We start from the raw sequence: 14940 nt of genomic DNA, 5'->3' as shown, positions 1-14940 counted from the left end.
ATGGCCGCTTCCCTCCACACCACACCCCTCATGTGCTTGTGCACTACCATCAACTACTGTGCTGCCCTTGCCCCTGCCCCAAACCATTTCAACTGTGGCACTGCCTTGCCCTCCCCCCAACTCACTTCAACCGCAGTGCAACCCTTGCCCCGGCACTGCACTGTCATCCAGCCGGGAAAAAGTGACTTGCCTGTGTCTTCGCCTGAATGTGCGGCGCCTCAAACTTGACGCTCAACAGGCGGCCTTCGCAAGCATTGTGCAACATTGCTGTGCACTCACCTCCAAGCTCCCTTTGAAGTTCAGCCTCGTCAGGTGCATGCCTTATATATGCTGTTGTGAAACATGTCAGCGTGGGCTCAGATGATCCAGTGTGGAGGAATGATTCTGGCGAGCTGGGCTTATAATAATATGCAGATGTGTTACAATGAAGTTCCAATGCCAAGAAACATGGCCTGCCATTGATGGGCAGAGCGGACGCATGCAAACTAACTCAAAGTGTCATGAAACCGATTTTTGGCTGTCTCGCCATATTGTCCGCTCACGTCACCAAACATGCCTGATGCCAGTGGACACAAAAAATTCTGTCCAGAGCTCCACATCCCCTGTGTGGCTTTTCAGGTAACTGCAGCCAAAGAGGTTATAAGGAAGACAGAAACAAAAACAGAAAATGCTGGAAGAACTCAGCAGGTCTAACAGCATCTGTGGAGAGAAAGGCAGAGTTAACGTTTCGAGTCCGTATGACTCTTCTTCAGAGCTTTTGCTTTTATCTTAGGTTATAGGGAAGATAAGGAACAAAAGGAATAGGAGCAGGAGTAGGCCATTTGGCCCCACAAGCCTGCCCCGCCATTCAATAAGATCATGGTTGATCTGCCCCAGGCCTCAACTCCTCTTTCATGCCAGCTCCTCAACATCCTCAACTTCCAATATTTCAAAAATCTATCTACCTCCTCTTTAAATACTTGCAGTGATCTAGCCTTCACAACTCTATGGGGTAGAGAATTCCAAACATTCACCACCTTCTGAGAGAAGAAATTCTTTCGCATCTCAGTTTTAAATGAGTGTCCCATTATTCTATAATTACGTCAAGATTCCCCCACTAGTGGAAACATCTTCTCAACATCTATCCTGTCCAGCCCCCTCAGAATCTTGTACATTTCAGTAAGATCACCCCTCATTCTTCTAAACCCTAATGAATAAAGGCCTAACATGTTTAGCCTTTTTTGATAAGTCAACTCCTTCATCCCAGGAATCAGCCAAGTGAATCTCTTTTGAACTGCCTCCAAAGCCAGTATATCCTTTCTTAAATATGGGCACTGAAACTGTACACAGTACTCCAGGTGCGGCCTCACCAACACCCTGTACAGTTGTAACAAGACTTCCCTATTTTAAAACTCCAACCCCCTAGTAATATGGGCCAAAATTCCATTTGCCTTCTTAGTTACTTGCTGTACCTGCATACTAACTTTTTGTGTTTCATGCACAAGTACACCTAGATCCCTCTGTACTGCATTTTCTCATTTCATTTAAATAATAGTCTGCCTATTGATTTTTCCTACCAAAGTGCATGACCTCACATTTTCCTACATTAAACTCCATCTGTCAAGTTTTTGTCCACTCACTCAACCTGTCTATATTCCCTTGCAGATTCCTTATGTCCTCATCATAACATGCCTTCCAACCTATTTTTGTATCGTCAGAAAATTTGGATACATTACCCTCTGTCCTCTCCTCTAAGTCATTAATATAGATAGTAAATAATTGAGGCCCTAGGACTGATCCTTACGGCACTCCACTAATTATGTCTTTCCAACCTGAAATAGACCCATTAATCCCGACTCTCTGATTTCTGTGTGTTAATCAATCCTCAACTCATGCTGATACATTACCCCCAATACCGTTAGCTCCTACCTTGTACAATACCCTTATATGTGGCACCTCATCGAATGCCTTCTGGAAATCCAAATACACTACATCTACCGGTTCCCCTTTGTCAACTCTGCTTGTTATATCCTCAAAGAAGTGTAGCAAATTTGTTAAACATGACAAATGTAAACTGCTTCTAATCAAGCATCAAGGGCCAGCTCAGGATTTAAAGGCAGAGAAAAATTCCAATCTGCAAGCCATCTGTTTTTTTGGTTGTGTGTATGGGTTATGCTGCAATATAATGTTATTATCCACCTTTGTGGACCATAAAAGTCAATCAGATAGATTGGGAATGGAGTCACATATGGACCTGACCAAGTGGCAGGTTCTAGGGTTTTTATAACAAACCAACAGCTCAATTAGTATTTTCTTCAAATGCTTGCTGAGGAATGACTAGATTTTTAGGGCAGCATTTTTACTTCTGGGGTTGGGAACCCAACATCGGGAGAATAGGTTCAGACCCTGCACCACGTCAGAAGTAGATGTGTGACACAAATTTCATGGACTTTCTTGTTAATTGGCTGAAGGTCCTGTTCCTTATCCTACTAGGGACCGCAGGTGTGGGTTGGAGACAGGACCGCAGTTTTGAGGGCTGTATTTACAGAGACAATGGCAACCACCGCTGTGGTTGCTGGTTCAACTAGTGATGTTAGAAAGAGGACAGGACCAGGAATGCAGCAGGTCAGCCACCCGTACCAGGGCAGCCCCAGGGTTTTGTGGTGCCTCCCTTTTGGAGGCACTGGCAGATCAGGGAAGGTTGATGTTCCCAGAGAGTGGCAGGAGCCGGGATAGGTTTGGCTGCAGGTAGCAAACTAAGTCACCAGTCGCAGCGTAGTGAGGAGAACTCACTCAGAGACAAAACGGCCAGAATTTTCCAGCCCCTCACGAGGCGGGATCTACCAGTCCTGCCATTGAGAATGGAGATTTCAATGGCTTGCCAGCCCTGCTGCAGGGGAACCTGTCACAGGAGAACTGGAAAATTCCAGCCAATAACATTCTACGATCTGGCAAGGTGAGTGCAATGCAACACCCAGATGAGAGGCCTCCAGACTGTAGTCACCAGCAGACACATGAGTTTAACAGCCTGAGAGTGAACAGAGCTCCTGCACATAGGAGAGCGATCAGGAGCATTAATAACCCAATAGCAAGGCTCACACTGAAGTACTATTGAGGAGCAGCCAGCACTGAAGGATGCAACATCTCATGTACATAAGGTGCTGGAATAGTTGAAGGGGGGCACCATTGTCTTTTCTCTCTCATTTTTGTCCTTACAGGGAAAGAGGGTGAACAATGCCCAACAGAGGGCATGGACAGGCAGTGGAGAACTACAACTCGCAATACTGACAGGCATGGAGGAGATGACATCTGAGTTGATGCCATCGTGATGCATGAGGAAGTGGGCAATGAAGAATTGTAGATCAGTGCAGGGCAGGGTGAAAAGATCTAGAAATCTCCAGATGAAGGGGATGGAGTATACTCATGCGTCAGCATGCCAAAAAGTCAGCTGTCGCAAAAGGTTCAATACTGTCTCAGGGCTGCAGAGCTATTTGTTGGCACAAATGAGTTCTCATAATCACCTTGTATGTCTCCTACAAGGTCAGCAGTGAAAGGGGAGGCTGCTGGTGCTAGAGAGATGTCAATGGAGTCTTTGATTGAGATTGAAATAACAGAGGCTGAACAGCCACAGCTTTTAAGTACACCCTCCACCAGCGAGATACACTCACAATGGTGGGTCCTCAAATGCCATTAGAAAGGGTGGCACTGGGTGAATCACATGTCACGAGTGAGCCAATGGATGCATGCCTTGCAGAGCCTCCCGCGCTTTTCTATGACCATTTCAACGATTTGCGCGGTTATGACTGATTCTCTGCTATGTTGCCACCTCCTCATTGCAGATGTAATTACAATCCAGTGTGGTTCCCATGCCAGTCCACAAAATGTGCAGACTGGATCTTAATGATCAGTAAACTAGCTTGATAACATCATAATTGATCATTTGTAATATCCTGGTAGGTTGCAGGGTCCTTCTTCCCAACCTTGGTTCCAAAACCAATGCATATCGGAACTGCATCGGGAAACAGTCACAACAATGGCCAGTGCAATATATCAACTTCGCAAGCCTCCATTTCACCTAGAAAATCCTGCACATTGAATTCTGTTTTATCACTTGCTATGGTCAGATTATGAACTTGTGACCTTTATGTTGCTAATATACTGAACTACAACTTAGTACAAGCATTAAGTCAGCTACAGACAATATGACCGTTGTGCAGATGGATAAGGATATTCAGGTTCTCAATCATTTCAAACCTAAAATGCATGCAAGAGCATGCTGGTAGTGGGGCTTTAAAACTTGTTATTCCAAAGTGATAACTGAGCTGACAACGGTAGTGTTCAGTTGTTCTATGTTTGATTATGTGACTCTGTATACTATTGATGCTTACTTTGCTTGATTGGTTAAGCTTGGGTATGGACTCAGGAAAAAGTAAACACACTGTAGAAAGAGCTGGAAGCTGGGAGTGAAGCATTGAGTAGACATTTTAAAGCACTGTAAATAAAATCTGTTACACACATAGAAACTAGTATCATCTCTGCATGAATCGGAGACATGAAAGAAACAACAACAACAATGTAGGAGAAGAGTTGGTGAAAAATTAATCCAGTGAAGAACAAGACAAGAAAAATAACTGATTCCTTAAAGTAAATTGATTGAATTCCTTTCACCACAAAGAGGCAGCAGAAAGTGAAACTCAACAGTGGACCTCACATAACACCATCACATCTTGTCTTACTCCTGGTTGCACCACAATGACTTCTTCATCAATCAGATCATAATAAAAGCATCATATAGACGACAGCTTCACTGCAATGTCATTTTCTGCAGTGAAGTTTCAATCTTCTATTAGCTTTTGATAACTTTAAGAGAGACGACATTCACAAATCATTCCTATTCAAGCAATGCAACTAAATGAGGAACACATCCATGATAAAGATAATTTCTGAAGTTTATATAGTGCAATTACATTTTTTATATATTTATATGGAGTTTTTCTGCTCATCAGGGTGAGATATGTCAAGCCTGGGGAATTGAAACACTGTAAAAATGTTTCCACTCCAGTTAATGACTGGTTGGTCATTCTTGTACTCTGACTGTCTCCCTGTACCAGCAATCAAAAGAGCACCTCCTGGCACACAAGTATGATATTTGGTTTCCAAACCATTGATGAGACTATAAATTATTGCCAGTTATGGTCAATTTTGTATTATGAACATTGTCACAAAAGTGGGCTACAGGTTCACAACTACCTACAGACATATTGAACTTTTTAAAAAAGACCTATGTTTAAAAAGAAATACAGGTAAAGACACTGATCAAAGGATGACTGATACTGTAAAATGACTTCTTTCTGGAAAACTCTGATGTGGATTATACTAACAGTCCTGTCCTGAGAACATGGAATTTCACACCTGAAGAGGTGCCAAAGCCCACTTCAAACAGAGACACTTGAAATAAAGGTGTGGAAATACAAAAGGATGGGTTTTAATCTCCTGTGGTTGTGGAGACAACAGACTGTTCCCTACATCTCATCAGAAAATCCAAAAACCTATCCCCTGTTGAGTTATATCTCAGGATGTGCAAAAGATTTCTGAGGTGAAAGCAAAATAGACTGTCAATGCAAGACATGCTTATTTCCCACTTCTGGGAATGCACAGAGAAAATGGGCTAAAACTGGCTGAAGATCAGCAGGTGATAGAGCAGAAGAACAAAGAAGCAAGAAACAACACCAGCCTTCAGTCTTCCCTGCAGAGACAGGCAGGTGAATGCTCTCTCTCTTTCTCTTTCTCTATTGCTGGAGGCAAGTTGTCTAGCAGGCAGCAAGCAGAAAGAAAAAGGACAGCCTCTTCAGTTACCATGCAGAGAAAACTAGCTCACCTCTTTCTCTGGGAACTCGCCGACAAGTGTCTCCAACAGACAGTGAATCTGCCAAAGTCAGCCCTACCAAAATCACCCAACTTTACGCCGTAATGTACCATTAGCTATGCCTCATGGACAAGCCAAGGACTGATTTCCATATTCTTTTTAACTTTGATTTAGACTGTTAACTTTCTCATTTCTGATGCACATGTGCACGCACGTGTGTGTGTGTGTGTGTGTGTGTGTGTATGTGTTTGTTGCATCTTTGTCATTTGTCTTCGGATTTTAGAAACTAATAAACTTATTCTTTCTTTGACTCAAGAAAGCCAGGTTAAATTGGCTCCTTTGTGAAAAGGTATCCACGGGAAAAGAATTTTAAACAAACCAAGGGGCTTGAATAAAAAGGGGAGCCTGCTCATTCCTCCTCAGCTGGTCATAACAAAATTGGGGGCTCATTCGGGATCATAACAACATAAACAGAACTTGACTCTAAGCATCTGATATTGTGATCTTTACTGTGAGCACATTAAAGATATTAGCATCGTTGACAGCTTCGGTGCTGCTTTATGCTCTCGTCTGGACCTGGAAAAATTTATTAATTTTGCTTCCAATTTCCACCCCTCCACCACTTTCACGTGGTCCATCACTGACACTTCCCTTCCTTTCCTTGACCTCTCTGTCTCAATTTCTGGTGACAGACTATCCACCAATATTCATTACAAGCCCACCGACTCCCACAGCTACCTCGACTACAGCTCCTCACACCCCGCTTCCTGTAAGGACTCCATCCCATTCTCTCAGTTCCTTCGCCTCCATCGCATCTTTTCCGATTATGCCACTTTCCAAAACAGTTCTTCTGACATGTCTTCCTTCTTCCTTAACTAAGGTTTTCTGCCCATGGTGGTTGACAGGGCCCTCAACCGTGTCCGACCCACCTCTCACGTATCTGCGCTCACACCTTCCTCTCCCTCCCAGAACCATGATAGGCTCCCCTTTGTCCTCACTTATCACCCCACTAGCCTCTGCATTCAAAGGATCATCCTCCGTCATTTCTGCCAACTCCAGCATAATGCCACCACCAAACACATCTTCCTTTCAACCCCCCTGTCGGCATTCCGTAGGGACGGTTCCCTCCGGGACACCCTGGTCCACTCCTCCATCCCCCTCCCACAGCACCTGCCCATACAACTGCAGAAGGTGCAACACCTGCCCATTTACTTCACCCCTCCTCACCGTCCAAGGGCCCAAACACTCCTTTCAAGTGAATCAGTGTTTCACTTGCACTTCCCTCAATTTGGTCTACTGCATTTGCTGCTCCCAATGCAGTCTCCTCTATATTGGAGAGACCAAACGCAGACTGGGTGACCACTTTGTGAAACACCTTCGGTCTGTCCGCAAGCATGACCCAGACCTCCCTGTCGCTTGCCATTTCAATACACCACCATGGTCTCATGCCCACATGTCTGTCCCTGGCCTGCTGCAATGTTCCAGTGAAGCTCAACGCAAACTGGAGGAACAGCACCTCATCTTCTGATTAGGCACTCTACAGCCTTCCAGACTTAACATTGAATTCAACAATTTCAGATCTTGAACTCTCTCCTCCATCCTCAACCCTTTTTTAATCCCCATTTCTCTAATCACTATATATATTTTGGCTCACTGCCAATTAAAGGGACATCACCATTCACTCCTTCCCACAAGTACATTCATCTGGCCTGTGGATCGTGTCCTCATCCCGTCATGGCCCCACTCACTGCCCACACATGCCAGACATCCTTATCATCTGACCTGGCAGGTGTCCTGCTTACACTGTCTCCATCTGTATTCATGCAGAACAAGCTGGCACACAACAAAAGGGAGAGGTCAGAGACTGGTGGAGGAATGTCTGAAGTCAAGGTCCTCACAGACATTGAGAATAGAGCCATGCAGCTGGCCGGCGAGGATCTGGACTGTTCCTGGGCTGACGGTGAGGTTGGCAGTGATCAGCCAAGTGAGGATCCAGTAGTACAACATTCATCAGACAACAATGCTGTGAGTCAGTTCCCCTGTTCCCCAGTTCTCTACCATGCATTAATGATCTTTTCTTGCTTTCGCAGGCAAACCTGGAGGGGGTCCATGAGCCACGTCCTTGACTCAAGCTCTGGAGAAACCGTGGAAGAAGAATCTGATGACACCCACATTGAAGACCCATCACAGTGCTCACCCATACTGGTGAGGCCAAAAATCTGCTGAATCCGAGTCAGATGAGGAGCCTCTGGACTCGGTCATACCTCAGTTGCTGGAGCTGCAAAGGCAAGCTCAGGAACATCAGGAAGGGATGTCCACTGTATTCCTCAGATTGCAAGGGACGAGGAGGAGTCCATTCACCTTCAGTCTGAGGTGATAGCATCAGCATGCCAACACACCAAGGTCAACACTGGTAGGATGGCGGCTGCTGTGGAGACCTTGGTCCAGGACATCACAATGCACTGCCATGCAGGCTGAACTCCATCACTGATGCCATAGTTGGGCTCAAGCAGGGTCAACATGAGAGGGAAGCAGGGAAGCTCAATCTTCAGCTTCCCCTTCTCCTCAAGGAGTCAGCCAGGGCCCTTGGGCACCCACTGGGAGGAGGGTCAGCAGATGTACACCCCGGGGCCATCCATCCAGGTGACTCCAGGAATGTCCGGCCCATCCGAATCCCCTCTTCCTGTGACCCCAGCAGCTCCAGCTTCATAGGCTGAAGACGGTGCCACTGTCACACAGCAGGACTCTGAAAGCAGGCTGGGGCCCTCCAGGTCATGGCCCTCCAGAAGTTGCCCATCAAGGTAATCACAGACAGTGTTGCAGTCAGCAGATTGCCTCCATCTCAGCTGTGTCAGGGGAGAACCAAGGTGTAGCAGCAGGGTTAGGAAGGGTAAGAAAATGTAGTTTCACCATGTGGGTATGGGCATTAATCACTTAAACATAATGTTGACTACTGTAAATAAACTCCCAAATACATCACCTTGCCTTTGGCTCCTTGTTATGATGAGTATTGTTCGTGTCAGTCTAAAGTGAAAGCTTGGTTCCTGCACAAGATAAAGGCAGGTGTCTCAGTTCAGGGCCTCACCCCTGTGCTTTGTGCAACCATCCCAGCACACCGATAATGCACCTTCACAGTCACTGGGCACATTAGTCATGCCTGCACATCGATGGGGCTTACCATTGCTGCCAGAATGTCCTGGTCCAGCGGCACAGAATTCCGTCATTCTCTCTGTGCACTCTCAGCACCTTTGAAGTGTGGTTGGACTCCTATCTCATCAGTATCGGTGTCCAGTGTCAGTGTGGTCCTGAAGGGCTCAGCTCACAAAGGATGCCATAGGATCAGGAGAAGTTAAAGTTTCCCCACTGCATCTCCATGATATGACCCTGTTCACTGAGTGCAAGCACATTGAGCCGGACAAGAGTCAGACACTGACATAAGCTATGTGAGGATCTAGGGAGTGTCCCCACTGCACGTAATTATTGTGCTCCTGGAATGTAGGGACTATGGGCATCGCTGCATCTCCATGACAAAAGCCTTATCACAGAGGGTATATGCATTCACAGAGGTAATGTGAGGATTTATGGAGTCTCCTCACTGCATGTCGTCATCATCTTCCCAAATCTAGCAGCTATGAGGGGACCCATCACCGTCATCCTTGTCTTCAAGGACCTCCTTACCCTCATCCCATCGATATTCTCCTCATCGGAGGAGACGTGCAGGTCCTGCACCTCCCCCTCAGGCAGCGCCAGGTTCTGAAGGGCACAGCAGGCGATGACCATACTGGACTGTGGACTATATAGCAGGGGTCGACCAGACCGGTCCAGGCACCAGAACCTAATTTTCAACACCCCAATGGTTTGCGCCTACAAATTGTGAGTTGCAGCATGAGCTTTGTTATACCCTTGATCAGCTGCAGTCTAAGGCCGCTACATGGGTGTCATCAGCCACGTCCTCTGTGGGTAGCCCTTGACCCTGAGAAGCCACCTCGGCAGCCCTAGTAATCTGAAATGCAAAACACTTTTAAGAGAATGTGAGCAGATTGACCACATGACTGTATTACCCAATTGCTGTGTAGCATGGGCTACAAGGATAATGAGTAGTTTAGAGTAGGATCTGGTTGGAGACGCACAATTTGTGTTAGTGCTCTGTTACTTGTGTAAATAAACAGCATGTGTTTCATCTTATATTGGTCTCTGTGTCTGCAGTATCTTGTTTATCAACTCACTCCCCAGTAGATAGGCATGCAACCGTGTTCACAAGCAAAGTGACCCGACAGAAGGATCATAACAACTGGCGACAAGGCAAAACATGACCAGTCGAAGACACCAAGGAAAGCCACGAAAATTCCACTGAAGTGAATCAGCCTTGCCTTGCAGACCAATTGTAAGTACAGCCCTCTCTCTCCAGTATGCCACAGTTTGGCTGCATCAAAATGTTTATCAGGCTACCGATGACAGGTCACATTATACTGAATGCCCCACGTTCTTCTTCTTGGCCAGTGACATATCAGGGGAGGAGAAGAGGTGGGCAACCCACTTATCGACATGTGGCAGTAAAAAATATGGTCTAATTCGTAGTCTAACAGCACCCAACATCTCAGATTCCAAGACCTTTGATGGGTTGGTAAATCTTTTGAAAAGCCACTTTCAGCCGAAACTCACGGTAACAACGCTGCGTTTTAAATTCAACTTGAGGTGTCGCGCCTCCAGAGAGATAGTCACTTCATATGTAGCAGCCTTAAAACAACTGACAGAGCACTGTGAGTTCAGGACGTCAATTAAAACATGTTAAGAAACATGTTAATCTGTGGGATTAATGAAGATGCCAATCAAAAAAGATTGTTGTCAGAAACGAAATTAGGCTTCAGCAAGGCGCTGGAGTCGGTGCTCACAATGGAAAGCACAGTCAAGGATTCAGAAACAATCAAGGGAGCACAAGCTGGTGCCATCCTTTACATCGGGAGGGAGGCACCGGTTAGAAATGGCACGGAAGTGCAGGGCTCCGTGAAAAGGTGGGAAACAGCCGCCTTTAACAGACCAGCAAAAAACAATGGTTTAACAGAGAAAACCCATATTAATAATGGCAGAAATGGAACCAGTCTGCAAACAAACGACAATTTAAAAGAACCGAGTGTTTCTACTGCCATCGCAAAGGGCACATTATGCAATATTGTAAAGACAGATTGAGACAAAGTTTTAAACAAAAAGGCAGAAATCGTGAAATCCACATAATAGAGGGACCAGAAGAAACAGTGTCAGATATTTACTCACTACCTAAAAATGGGTAAAACATAGCCAATCTACATGACAGTGGACATCAATGGAAAACCCTTCCGACTGGAGCTGGATACAGGGGCATCCACAACAGTTATAGGGGAACATACGTTTAAATATCTGAAAGGAGGAGGCCACTCACTAAAGCTGGAAAATTCAGATGCTAAATTAAAGATGTATACTGGTGAAGACATACGAGTAAGAGGTATATACAAGGTTCCAGTACAGTATGGAAGCCAGTCTGTTAATTTACTCCTAATAGTGATAGCAGACAGAGGACGAAGTCTCTTCAGAAGAAATTGGCTAAAAGAGATTAATCTTGAGAGACTTCTGAGATCTCAGTCAGAAGCAGGAAATGTTACTGTTTGGAAAAAGGAGCATGTAAATACTCAACAAAAGGAACTCGTAGAGGTGATTCTTCAGGACAGAGTTTGAGATGAAGTAAGTAACCAAAAAGAAAAAGAAAACCTGCTGAAGGACCTTTGCATATTGCAAGATTCCCTAATATCCCAATTTGTGCCATTAAAAGGTATGAGGAAGAACAGGAAGAATTCCGCATATCTCTGGCCGAGATGAAGAATCAATTAGCCGCGTGTTTGTGGTAGGTCTGCAGAGCTTAGATCTGACCTGTTGGTTGTGAAATCACTTAACTCTGTCTATCACTTGCTGCTTATGCTATGTGGCATGCAAGTAGTCCTGTGTTATAGTTTCACCACATTGACACCTCATTTTTAGGTATGCCTGGTGCTGCTCCTGGCATGCCCTCCTACACTCTTCACTAAACCAGAATTGATCCTCTGGCTTGATGGTAATGGTAGGGTGGGGGAATATGCTGGGCCATGAGGTCACAGATTGGGGTTATGTACAATTCTGCTGCTGCTGATGACCCACAGCATCTCATGGATGTTCAGTCTTGAGTTGGTAGATCTGTTAGAAACTTATCCCATTTAGCACAGTGGCAATGCCACACAACATGATGGAAGGTATCCTCAATGTAATCAATTCCCTGGGCATGCGCAGTCTTAGGCAACACTGGTTCTCAGTCATCTGAATGGATGACAAGCTCCATCTGTACACCCTGTGTCTAGCTAGGCGCCGACTTGTAAGGCTCACTGTGACTCTTCAGCACAGGAGCCCCAGCCGCCCCTTCTTCTTGAGGGTGCTGCTCCTCCCTCTGAACAACCAAGCACCTCCCTTGCTCTTTTCTCCTTTGTCTCCACTCTCTGTAAGCCATGAGTCATACAGCTAATTCACCAGGCTCCATGCACCTGATGTACCCCTCCTCTTATGGTTACATGAGCGGCTCCAGTTCCGTCTTAAGGACCCTTAACACATGCCACAGAGGGCTTGCCACCATATGGATGGCCAGAGTTTAATGCTCTGCATTGCTGCCCAAAATCCCACCCACCTTCACCCCAATTCACCTGACCGATTGGCAGCAGCTTTACCCACTGGGCTGCATGCTGTTCTCTCATCTCAGGTGCAGGCATTCTCCTAACCCACACGGCAAGGTTCGCTGTTAGCTTGAACCATGGGGGACACTGGTCCAAAACTTAATGAAGACATTGCATGGGGCTGTGAGCACCTCCACCAGCAAATGCTCCATGGCCAGCTTTCACAAGGAGATTGTACAGCTTGCCCGGTTGTACAATTGTTCTGCAGCCCACTAAAACGCTAATTAATTTGCAGTCTGTGCCCGAGGGGTGCAAAGTTCAGGAGCATTTCACCATTGCTTGAGTGGGCAGATAAGTTAGACACCTGACTCCAAGCATGTCAATGTAGCTGTGCCTGAACTGTCTCAGCTGCAGAAGAATGCTCACTTTATACAAGGTTTACCTAATGCGTGATCAATTTCCTCCCCTCCGTGACCCCCCTGCATATGTTTGTGCACTACCATCAGAGCATGCTGTCTCATCCCCCCCTTCCCCTACCTCACCCCAACCTCAGTGCAGCCCTTTTCCTGGCACCACACTGTCAGCAGCCGGGAAAAGCGACTTGCCTGTGCCGTTGCCTGAATGCTCAGTGCCTCTTCCTTGAAATCGAACTGATGACTTTTGTGAGTGCTGCACTATGTTAGTGCGCACTCACTTCCGAGTTCCCTTCGAAGTTCAGCTCACCAGGTGCACGTCTTTTAACTGGTGTTGTGAAACACGTCGTTCTGAATTCATGCCAACATGGGAGGTAAATTTGACACGGGGGATTGATTCCGGCAGGCCGACAAGGTGATGAGGTGCAAATGCATTGAAATTAGGTTCCCAATGTTAGACGCTGGGAAAGGTGGCCCACCATTGAGGGCGGGAGCAGACGATCACAAACTGATTCCACCATGGCATAAAACCAATTTTATTGTCTGCTCCTGCCCGCCATGAAGCCTGACTCCAACGGGCCTGGAAAATTCCAGCCAGTTTCTGTTACATGCTTGATGCAGCTATGGACAGTTGGCAACTGACATGGCAACTGTTGGCAGTGATGGATAAGGTGGCTTAATGCAACAGTGACCTGTGTATCTAAGGGTAGAACCTTTTTTGTGGCACAAGTTTCCTGCGGATCAGCCTCTGGGAGACAATTCTCCTCTGAATTTCCCAAGAAGAAATGTTTGGGCCAGTAGGTGTAGGTTGATATAAAGTATGAAAATAGCCTTCCTTCTTTCCGTTAAAACTATTCATTTTCTTCCAACTCTGAGAATGACATTTGATCCCAGAAAAATTTTCATCTTGCCCACTTTGGTTACTGCAAGTAAAATAGCAGCTGGAAGCAAAACCATTGAAAGAAAAGTCTTGCAATGCAAAAATTCAAAACCTGTCTCTTCTTGTTCAGTTACAACATGGTGATCACAGCTCTCTAACTTTCACAGTCTTTGATAGCCGCCAAGATCTTGATGATGTTCTCAAATCTTATACCTGTGCTGCTTCTTAAACTGTCCATGTATTTTGTGCTTCCTCTTCCTCTTGCTCTGCTACCCTCAATTTTATCAATTATGACAAAATGTTTTAGTTTCTCTCTCCTATCCATTTGCCCAAAAAATTATAGTTGGCTCATGGTGATCATCTGCAAAAGTTCTTCTTGTGTGCCTGCTTTTCTCTAAACTTCTCATTAATTGTGTGTGTTGCCCAACTAATCCTCCTCATACATCCCAGAAACCATGGGCGAAATTTAAATTTATAACCCTTGGTGGGTTTGTTGATGTGGGACATTTAATCAGGGAGCTGGTGGGGACCCCATGCCTTCATGTCTCCACCCGAATTAAGTTCACAATGGGAAAGCCTGTTGATAACCTTCCTGCCCCACTGTTTATTAAGGCCCTTAAGTGCACTTGGGCAAATAAGGCCTCATCTTGCCTCTGCTGGTGTTAACCCAGCATTGGGTGGGGGGCTCACGATGCAGGAAGATCATCAAGCATACCAGTGCAGGGTTATGTGCAGGCTCCCAGGTGGAGTTCCTTGTTCAAATGTACTCAGTGCCTGGTCGAAGGACCCAGCATCAGGAAAGTCTTGTCAGGCTGCATCCATATCAGAAAAGTGAGAGTGTACTCCCTGTTCCTACTATGCTCAAGACGGCCCAATTTCAGGAAGGAGCCAGGGAGGCGATGGTGTAGTGGTATTGTTGTTGGACTAGTAATCCAGAGATCCAGGTTTAAATCCCACCATGGCAAATGGTGGAATTTGAATTCAATAAAAATCTGGAATTAAAAGTCTAATGATGACCATGAAGCCATTGTCGATTGTTGTAAAAACCCATCTGCTTCCCTAACATCCTTTAGAGAAGGAAATCTGTCATCCTGGTCTGACCTACCTGTGACTCCAGACCCACAGCAATGTGGT

This window comes from Carcharodon carcharias, chromosome 4, assembly GCF_017639515.1.
Source record: "Carcharodon carcharias isolate sCarCar2 chromosome 4, sCarCar2.pri, whole genome shotgun sequence".
In the NCBI taxonomy this organism is placed as follows: Eukaryota; Metazoa; Chordata; class Chondrichthyes; order Lamniformes; family Lamnidae; genus Carcharodon; species Carcharodon carcharias.
This window is presented reverse-complemented; position numbering follows the sequence as displayed.